General features: G+C 42.0%; 1 long non-coding RNA gene across 1 annotated transcript in view; it reads left to right on the plus strand.

The window, feature by feature from the left end:
- The window catches only part of LOC115899218, a 43454-nt gene extending 35757 nt beyond the window's left edge, over positions 1-7697 (plus strand). Inside the window, exons 2-3 of the long non-coding RNA XR_004058928.1 lie at positions 6841-7029; positions 7477-7697. This is a non-coding gene — a long non-coding RNA (uncharacterized LOC115899218). The remainder of the gene's footprint in view (positions 1-6840; positions 7030-7476) is intronic.
- The last annotated feature ends 1956 nt before the right edge of the window (positions 7698-9653 follow it).

Genomic DNA, 9653 nt, shown 5'->3' on the forward strand with positions numbered 1-9653 from the left:
AAAACCTGTTTGGTAAGCAGAGTCCCCTCCATGCCAGTCTAGCTTTCCTTCACCAGCCCAGACTCAGCAGAAAACACATGCTGAGTGAGTCCACAGCTACCCCTCCAGATGAGACAAGAACAAAGAAATGTCTGCCCCCGAGCAGTGGGCAGTAGTCCACAGGTCATTTGCAGTTACTTCTTTAAGTTCCACTTTCCTAAACCCTTGACTCTCCCATTTTCCTATTGGCCTTAGCCTAGAGCTGCACAGCCAGAGCCAAGAACTCCACGGGCCTGGACCTCATCTCATAGAATCTCTGCCCACACCTCAGTGATCCAAAGAGCTGGGGAAATAAATGACACGGAAAATTAAAATAAACTGTTCCACCATGAAAAGCACAAGCTGGGTCATATTTATCACAACTGCATAGAAAGAGGTGGTAGGACCTTTCTCTCTGAAGGTTCCTTACTCTGTTTAAAAAGCACAATGAATTAGGACCTCGCTCATAACCCCAGTTAAAGACACCACTGCCAAGGCTTTGCACATAGCCACATGATATGCTTGTTATTTAGAACCTGTTGTCAACCTCGCAGGGAGTTGCATCTTCATGTTTCAAGTGGCTGCTTTAACAGAATCCTTGTAGCAAATGGACCAACATATATTTTGGGCAAAACAATCAAGATGGATGACTAACCCCAGCAGAGATTATTTCTATAATGTTAGAGTGAGTGAGGCTCATGATACCATGATGCCATAATACTAAGCATGAAACTCAAGGCAGACACTTTAAATAAAAAGATTGGCAGACTTAACTACAAGAAAAATAGAAACCCTGTGCAATACAAACTCAATAAAAATTTTAAAATGCCGAAGTGAGAAAATTGTTTGCAGAAAGTATGACAGAGGGTTAACATACAGATTTATTAAAAATGAAGAAAAATATAAGCACTTTAATATAGAGAGGACATAAAGTGGTAAGTAACAAAAGAACTATAAGTAGAAAATAAATATATGAAAAATGTCCAACCTTACTCTCTATCAAAGAAATACAAATTAAAACAAAGATGGAATTTCAATTATTTATCAGTTTGTTAAAGGACTGAACGTCTGATTCTGTCCAGGGTTCTGAGCTCCTGGGGTAGTAGTTCCCAGCTCTGAAGAAGAGCATGTGAATTGGCTCAAGTTTTCTGTAGGGAACTTTGGCCATTGATATTGAAAGCCTTAAAAGGAGCCACAGCTACTGGCACAGCAAGTACTTTTCTGGAAACTCACTTTCAGAAAATATCAGACAAATGTACAAATATGCATGAGCAGGGTTGTTGATAACAGCATTATTTGAGTGTACAGGAAACTGTAAACCTACATGTTCAAAAATTTTCATACAGTATTATAGTAGAACACTGTACAGTCATTAAAATGCTGATGCATAAGGTTATATCTATTGATGTGGAAGGATGATCATATTATATTATAAAGTGAGAAAAGTGCATTGGAGAATATTTAGTCGGGTTTTCTTTTTTAAAGAACAAACTGGAGCTATTTTGAAGGTGGTTATTTTCTGTAGTCTGTAATTTTTACCTTTTCTGTGTCTTCTAATTTTTCTATAGCGAACATAGATTATTTGTTTTAAAAAACAAATGACACACTTAATAGGCAGAATAATGGCCCCTTCTCCAAAATGTCCTCACCTTAATTACTAAAACCTGTGAATATGTGAGGTGACATGGCAAAAGGAGCTTTGAAAATGTGGTTAAGTTAAAAAGCCTGAGATGGAGAGATGATCCTGGTTCATCTGGGTGGGCTTATAAGTGGTTATAAGGACCACTTATAAGGGCAGTGGTCCTTATAAGAAGGAGTTGGGAGGGTCAGAGTCATAGAGATTTACACTGCTAGATGTTACCCTGCTAATTTTGAAGATGGAGGGAGAGGCCACCAGCCTAGGAATGCAGGGAGCTTTCAGCAGCTAAAAACAGCTAGGAAGCAGATTCTCCCCTAGAGCCTCCAGAATGCAACAGAGCCCTGCTGACACCTTGATTTTAGCCTGGTGAGACATCTTCTTCTTTTTTTAAAAATACTTATGTTCTAGGACATGCAGGTTTGTTACACAGGTATGCAAATACCATGGTGGTTTCCTGCACCCATCAACCTGTCATCTACATTAGGTATTTCTCCTCATGCTATCCCTTCCCTAGCCCCCCACACCTCAATAGGACTGGGTGTGTAATATGCCCCTCCCTGTGTCTGTGTGTTCTCGTTGTTCAACAACCACTTATGAGTGATAACATGTGGTATTTGGTTTTCTGTTCTTGTGTTAATTTGCTGAGAATGATGGCTTCCAGCTTCATCCACATCCCTGCAAAGGACATGAACTCATCCTTTTTTCTTTTTTTTTTTTGAGACGGAGTCTCACTCTGTCGCCCGGGCTGGAGTGCAGTGGCCGGTTCTCAGCTCACTGCAAGCTCCGCCTCCCGGGTTTATGCCATTCTCCTGCCTCAGCCTCCGAGTAGCTGGGACTACAGGCGCCCGCCACCTCGCCTGGCTAGTTTTTTGTATTTTTTAGTAGAGACGGGGTTTCACCGTGTTAGCCAGGATGGTCTCGATCTCCTGACCTCGTGATCCGCCCGTCTCGGCCTCCCAAAGTGCTGGGATTACAGGCTTGAGCCACCGCGCCCGGCCCATCGTTTTTTTTAATGGCTGCATAGTATTCCATGGTAAAGAGGGAATCCTCCCTAACTTATTTTATGAGGCCAGCATCATCCTGATACCAAACCTGGCAGAGACACAACAAAAAAAGTAAATTTTAGGCCAATATCCCTGATGAACATTGATGCGAAAATTCTAGATAAAATACTGACAAACCAAATCCAGCAGCACATCAAAAAGGTTATCGACCACGATCAAGTTGGCTTCATCCCTGGGATGCAAGGCTGGCTCAACATACACAAATCAATAAATGTGATCCATCACGTAAACAGAGCCAATGACAAAAACCACATGATTATATCAACAGAAGCAGAAAAGGCCTTTGAGAAAATTCAACAGCTTTTCATGCTAAAAACTTTCAATAAACTAGGTATTGATGGAATGTATCTCAAAATAATAAGAGCTATTTATGACAAACCCACAGCCAATATCATACTGAATAGGCAAAAACTGGAAGCATTCCCTTTGAAAACCGGTACAAGACAAGGATGCCTTCTCTCACCACTCCCAGTGAGACTTCTGACCTAAGAACTGTAAGGGAATAAATTTGTATGACTAAGTTTGTGGCAATTTGTTATAGCAGCAGTAGAAAATAAGCACAACATGTTTCTCAGGACTGTAAAATCACTGCCCTCTCTCAGGTTCTGCTGGGTGGAGGAGGAGCAGGACATGGAAGAGCTTTTGGTTTAGGGACGATCTTTCTTAGGCCACAGTTAGTTAAAGTTGGGGAATGTGCATAATCAGTAGTAGACTGAGAGATCCTCCTTATGAAGAATCACTACTCCTTAAAGTTGGTTTCAAGAATATTTTTAGTTGTTTAATTGTTTCCTTCTCTTTAAACTCGGGAATGCTAGGGATCTGTGCTTACTTTGTTCATTCTTATATCCCTAGCACTTACTACCAAGCCCGGGAGATAGTCAGCCCACAGTCACTTGTTTTTGAATAGACGGATCAAATTCCAAGAGCCACAGGCTACTCTCTGAAGCTGACCTTCCACCTGATGCAGAAACTCAGGGCTAATTTTCTAATTTTCTTCTCTTCTTTTTGTGCAGGTGGTGTAGAGTTTAAAGCAATTGTCTTCTTTCCTTCACTCGGATGGTTTTTCCTTCTAGATTTCAGAAGCCTAGAATTGAGGTTTCAGCACTTGGACACCCACTCACCCACATTTAAGAGAACCATGGCGCTGAAGTGGTGGTTTAATACTTGGTCTGTGGAGATATGCACACAAGTCTCTGTAGGATCCTGTTTCCAAAAGTTTCAAGAGTGCCATTGGCTGGTGTCTACAAAGAAAAGTTGCAGGATCTCAGAACAGAACTGAGCCCGGACTCAAGTGTAAGAAAGAGGTTGTCCATTGTCTTCTAGGCTCAGGTGTCCCTAGAGTCCTTTGACTACCTCCTTTCACAAAATCTGGGATCCTTGGAGGCATTTGGAGAGGATAGAGTGGCGCTAGTTGTTTTGGTGTCTCTCCAAAGAATGTTGCCAGTTCCCTGTGGAATCCACCAAGGCCATGTGGGACTCCCAGTGGTGTCCTGTAGCAGAAAGGAGTCAAATGCCTACTCCCAGACACAGCATCACTCACTCATCTTGGTTTAAATCTTAAAGGGATAGGAGAAGAAAGAACTTTCTTGCAGATGTGCTTCTTTACCACTGAAAGGAAGCAGCCTTCCTCAGAAAGTGACAACCTCCTTGTTCAAGAAGTAGAACTGAGGCAGGGTCTGAAAGAGCCTTAGGAAGAAGACTCTGGTTTTGGAGGGAGCTGGATTCTATTCTCTCCCAACTCTGAATCACATGACCCCATAATCCTTAGATATAAGTTGAGTCAAGCAGGCTTGCAGCAAACTGTGATCACAAATAGTTAATGGGGGAAACGGTCTCGGCCAGTGCAGATAAAATTAAAGAGCTTGAAGAACACATAATGGGAGGGAGGAAAAGAAAGACTAGTTGGTAGAATAAAACCCTGCCCTAAATCTACAGAAATCTTAAATCCACAAAGGTACAGGATTATAAAACTCATCCATAAGTAACAAGGTGATCAACATAGATTTCCTTCAGCTGTGCGAGAGAGCAGGCAGCTAGCTACGCCCTCTGTAGCTTCTTCCAACATGAATTTGCTGCTTCTTTTCCTGCTCCAGTTTGTCCTCATTTAAATGAAGCTGGTTATCTTTGCACACCCTGGTTTTGCCTCTGTGCTCCTACACCAAGGAGTTGCCCATCCCTGCTAAACACAGGCACAATCCAGGCGGGAGAAGCAGGGGATTAATATTTGCATGTTGTGTCTTTGTTCCAAGAGCTGTGCAAGGGGTTTCAGCATTTATGGTCTGATGTAATTAAAAGTCATTCTCCACACCCTCTTCTCTTCATCCCCAGAAGGGATTCAGGGAAGGAAGGGCATGAAACTCACCATTGGCTTCTTGCCTGTCAGCAGCTCACAGAGCTGTGGGAGGACAGGGACCTTTTCTGGGAATTGCATTGGGCAGCACACCTCACCAGGAGTTTCTTGTTTTCGTTATTTTAAAATAAAATCTTGGGGCTAGGCACGATGGCTCACGCCTGTAATCCCAGCACTTTAGGAGGGTGAGGCAGGCAGATCACTTGAGGTCAGGAGTTCGAGAACAGCCTGGTCAACATGGCGAAACCCCATCTTTACAAAAAATACAAAAATTAGCCAAGTGTGGTGGTACATGCCTGTAATCCCAGCTACTCAGGAAGCTGAGGCAGGAGAATCACTTGAATCCGGGAGGTGGAGGTTGCAGTGAGCCAAGACTATGCCACTGCACTCCAGCTTGGGCGACAGAGCAAGACTCCACCTCAAAAAAATAAAAATAAAACTAAAATAAAATAAAAAACAAAATCTTGGTACTAAGGTGTGAGAGATTCTGGTCACAGTTTGCCTCTGACTCTTCTACATAAATTCAGCAGCCCAAGGCTGCTACTTTACATGGACATAACTAAAGACTAGTGCTTGTAGTGGGCTGATCCCCAGAGGCAACCAGATACAAATATCCCCAATGTTTTCTCTTCTATGGCCTTCCTCTGCTTTCCTGTCTACCTACTGTAGTGGCCAGTAAAGGCACCAAGCTAATGTTAAAAAGTCCTCCCCCCAACCACACACACACAAAAACCCTCACATTGGATCCATAATTCAAAAAGAAAACCAAACAAGGTTTAACTACTGTCTACAAAACATGCCAACTAACTCAAAAGCAACTCAACTCTTAGTTACAGGTAAATTTATTTAGTGTGGGATGTGGGTGCATTTTAGTATCTTTGAAGTAATGCGGGATGTGACCTCTAAAATAAGCTTGCCTGAGGCCCAGGAAAGCTTTGCAGCATTCTTGTATGTGGCTTCTGGGAAGGCTCCAGCCCCTACAGAAGTAGCTAGGCCTTCAGCGGTTTCTCCTGCACCTGCATCTGAACACTGGGTGGCAGCACGGACCTTCCTAAGCCTTCTCCTGCGGCTGAGTATAAACCTGAGCAATTCCACCTTAAGAAAGGCCATGCACAGAACCATGCAAAAAGTGCAGTATTTCTTGGATGTGGCTAATCTCTATAATTCACCCGATTGCAGATACAAGTGACAGCTGCAATAGGGGTGATGTTCTCTCATTCGCTGTGTCACCGGGATGCTATTTCGAATCTTCCCGAGATTAGAAAAAGGATTACAATTGCCCCCAGGGCCTTGCCATGTAATTTTTATCAGTCTTGATCTGTGAGTTCCCCTGGGCAGCAGGTGTGCCTGTGAATGTGTGTGTGTGCGCGCGCGCGCATGTGCTCACACGTGTGTGAACAGGTCCGTGGTGAGATATGAGGCTCTTGTGGACGACACAGAGGTTGTTTCAGAGGATGAATTTCCAGATTCATCCCCAACTCCAAGACTCTTGCCTTCTCACTTGTTCACTCTTTCAGATTCAGTGGTGCAGCGCCAGCTTCGTATCCACACAATCTGTGCAGTTGTGCATGGCCTCGTGTTCAGCAGGTCCCTATCTTTCATTTCATATTCTGCTGTCACTGTCTTGAAATTCTTAATAATTTTTGAACAAGGAGTCCTGCATATTTACTTTGTACTGGGATCCATATATGTTATATAGCTGGTCTTACTGTGTAAAATTATGGCCAGAAGTAAAGTTCTCTCTAAGATGTGATTCTGTTCTTTCTCAGCGTCATCTCAATGACTGGCTTGTCTTAGACTTGAGAATGGAAAAAACATGGACTTTTGGTCAGATGTACTTGGATGTTGGTCGGGAGCCTGCTACTTACTGCCCATGTGACCTAGAGCACGTTTGTTAACCTCTGCAAGACTGCCTCGTCCTTTAGAAGAATACAATCATCCTTTCCTCATAAGATGTGGTGAGTATGAAATGCTAGGATCCATGCAAAATGCCTAGCACACAGTAGGTATTCAATAAACATTCCTTTCTTTGCCCCCATCTTTCCTGGAAATTGGCGTCGACTCTTTCTACATTATCTCCCCTGTCCAGAGTACCCAGCCTTAGTTGGAGTTAAAGCTTGGTTTTATTTACAGTGAAGCAGGTTTAGAGCAAATGTTCAGTCTCTAACCCATCTCGCTGTGAGTTGAAAGCAGTTTCTTATTCTGTTCAGGTCTCTGTGTTGAGCGAGATGCATGACCAAACTGTGGTTATGATTTCTGCACCACGGGAAAAACTGGCTTTACAGAGCCACCTACTGTTTGGGGAACTCTAAAGAGAGCTTCTGATTGAAATGCCATCTTCAAGGAATTTCCCTTGTACTAATTAGCTTAATATGTTGCACTTGTATAATGTGTTTTTCTCCTAGGATCTGTGGACACTTGGCAAACAGCCATTAATCACGCCCTCTTACCTTGATGTCAGATGACTGCAGTTGACACATTCATCTCCCTGCCTGGATAGTGAGTTGGAGGGCTCTGGGTCCGAGGCCTGCCCCTGCTCACCATTTTTGTGTGGTCTTGAACAACTTTTCTGGACCTCAGTTACTTTATGTATAAATTGAGGTTAATAAATTATGTTTGGAAATTGTTTCTATGACTAAATCCTATGAAGATGAGATAGCCTCTAAATAGAACACTCTTTATAAAGTAGAAATAATTCCACAATGCAAAGGATGATGACAATATTACATTTTGACAATGAAGTTCAGGTTTAAATTCCAGTACTATATTGAGCATTATGCTTTTGTAGGCATTGAAATTTCCTTTTGCAAGGACTAGGATTGGATATCCAAGAGGCAAGTGGAAAATTTCTTTGACCACTAAGATGTTAATTGGCTTTAAGATAGTGTTCTGCAAACAGTCCATTTGCCCAGCACTAACAAAAAAATGAGTACACACTGGAGGCTTCATGAATTCTCACTGGGCCTTTTCAGGACATCCTTAGGTCCAAGTGACTCTGTGTCATCCCACCTATCTACCAGGAAGGTCAGGCAAACTAGGGTCACCGCTTGTGACTTGAAGCATTGCCCTGTCTTCTCATCTTGACAGTAAGCTCCTTGAGGGAAGGTCGGGGGTAAAGTAGGTATCTGCCATCACATACTGAACATAGTCTCTGCATCAGTAGACCCTCAACAATGACTGCAATGTGAAAGGGGATGGCTGAGTTAGTCCACCACTGTCGACTTCAAAGGTTCTTTAAAAAGCTCAGCAGCTGTGTAAGAAGAAAACCATCCGGTAGTGTGTCTGTGGCCTGAGCTAAAGTCTCCCATTCAAGAACATCTTTCCTGTACCAGGCTGATGCTGACTTAGCCCTTAATCTGCAAGGTTCTTCCTTGATAAATGCAGTTACTTTTGGTGATTTGGTTAGTCTGATGAAGGATTTTTGGTGATTGGTGTGGGAAACTTTATCAAAATCATACCCCACATCTTTCAAAAAGGCCAAAGTGCTATTATCCTATGAAAAATCAGAAAGCCTTTCAATATGAGCTTTGAGAGAATAAGGCTGTAGTTATGAAGTAGCTGGAGATTCTCACTATTAAACTACAGATATGATCTCAGACTACTTTGTCATTTAATTCATTATGCTAAGTGTATCTATATGAATTTCTACTGATATATTCTTGCATGACTATATGCTTCTTAACATTTTTGAGCCTATCCCTTTCTACCAGCTTGCAGAGTTCTTCCTATAGACATCAGACAGGAGTGAAACTGATATTATACATTACTGATCATTAAAGATCGATACTCTCTCTCATTTAATGAAAGGAGATAGCTACCTACAACATTGATTAAAAGATGAATTTAGTGTGTGTTGTGTGAGTTATAGGAAGAATGGGGGATAGACCTTAAGCCATCTGTCCCTGACTAATCAATCTGTTATGATAATTAAGGCCACAGTTTTATTTTATTTAATTTTATTTTATTTTATTTTATTTTATTCTATTTATTTTAAGTTGGCCCCTGGAAGGGAAGCAAAACCTGGAATCTCTTGGAGTTAAATGGCCTCTGAAGCAAAAGGTCAATTTCTTTTAGCCCCAGATCATGAACCCCCTTTGGCATAACACTCACTCCTCATCCTAATTGTCTTCCTTCCTGGTAGGAGGCAGCTGACCTTGACCTGATCCACGGCACTTTAACTCTGGTAGAGATGGGGCTGATTATGCCATTGAAACTTTTTGCTGGGGAGAGGGAGTCATAAGGAATCTTTATTTTGGGCTAAGGTTTTTCTGAAAACTATAAAGCTAATGATCCCTAAAGACAGCTTGACTTCACCCCAGGCTTTGAATAATCTACTTCTGTTGTTTAAAAAAGGAGCCACAGTAAGTCATTTAGTCCATTCCTCTGTCTCTGTGCTGTATTTTGTATAAAAAGTTCCAGAAAGGTGGAGTAATAACAATCCCCATGCTTGATAGCACTTTAGTGTTTACCAAGCATTTTACATACATCATTTCATTTATTACTTTCCACAAATACTTCAAATTAGTTATTACTATCTCCATTTTACAAAGCAAATTGAAGGTCAGAGAGGTTGCAGCGTGCT

The sequence above is a fragment of the Rhinopithecus roxellana genome, chromosome 8 (assembly GCF_007565055.1).
Source record: "Rhinopithecus roxellana isolate Shanxi Qingling chromosome 8, ASM756505v1, whole genome shotgun sequence".
NCBI classification, from domain to species: Eukaryota; Metazoa; Chordata; class Mammalia; order Primates; family Cercopithecidae; genus Rhinopithecus; species Rhinopithecus roxellana.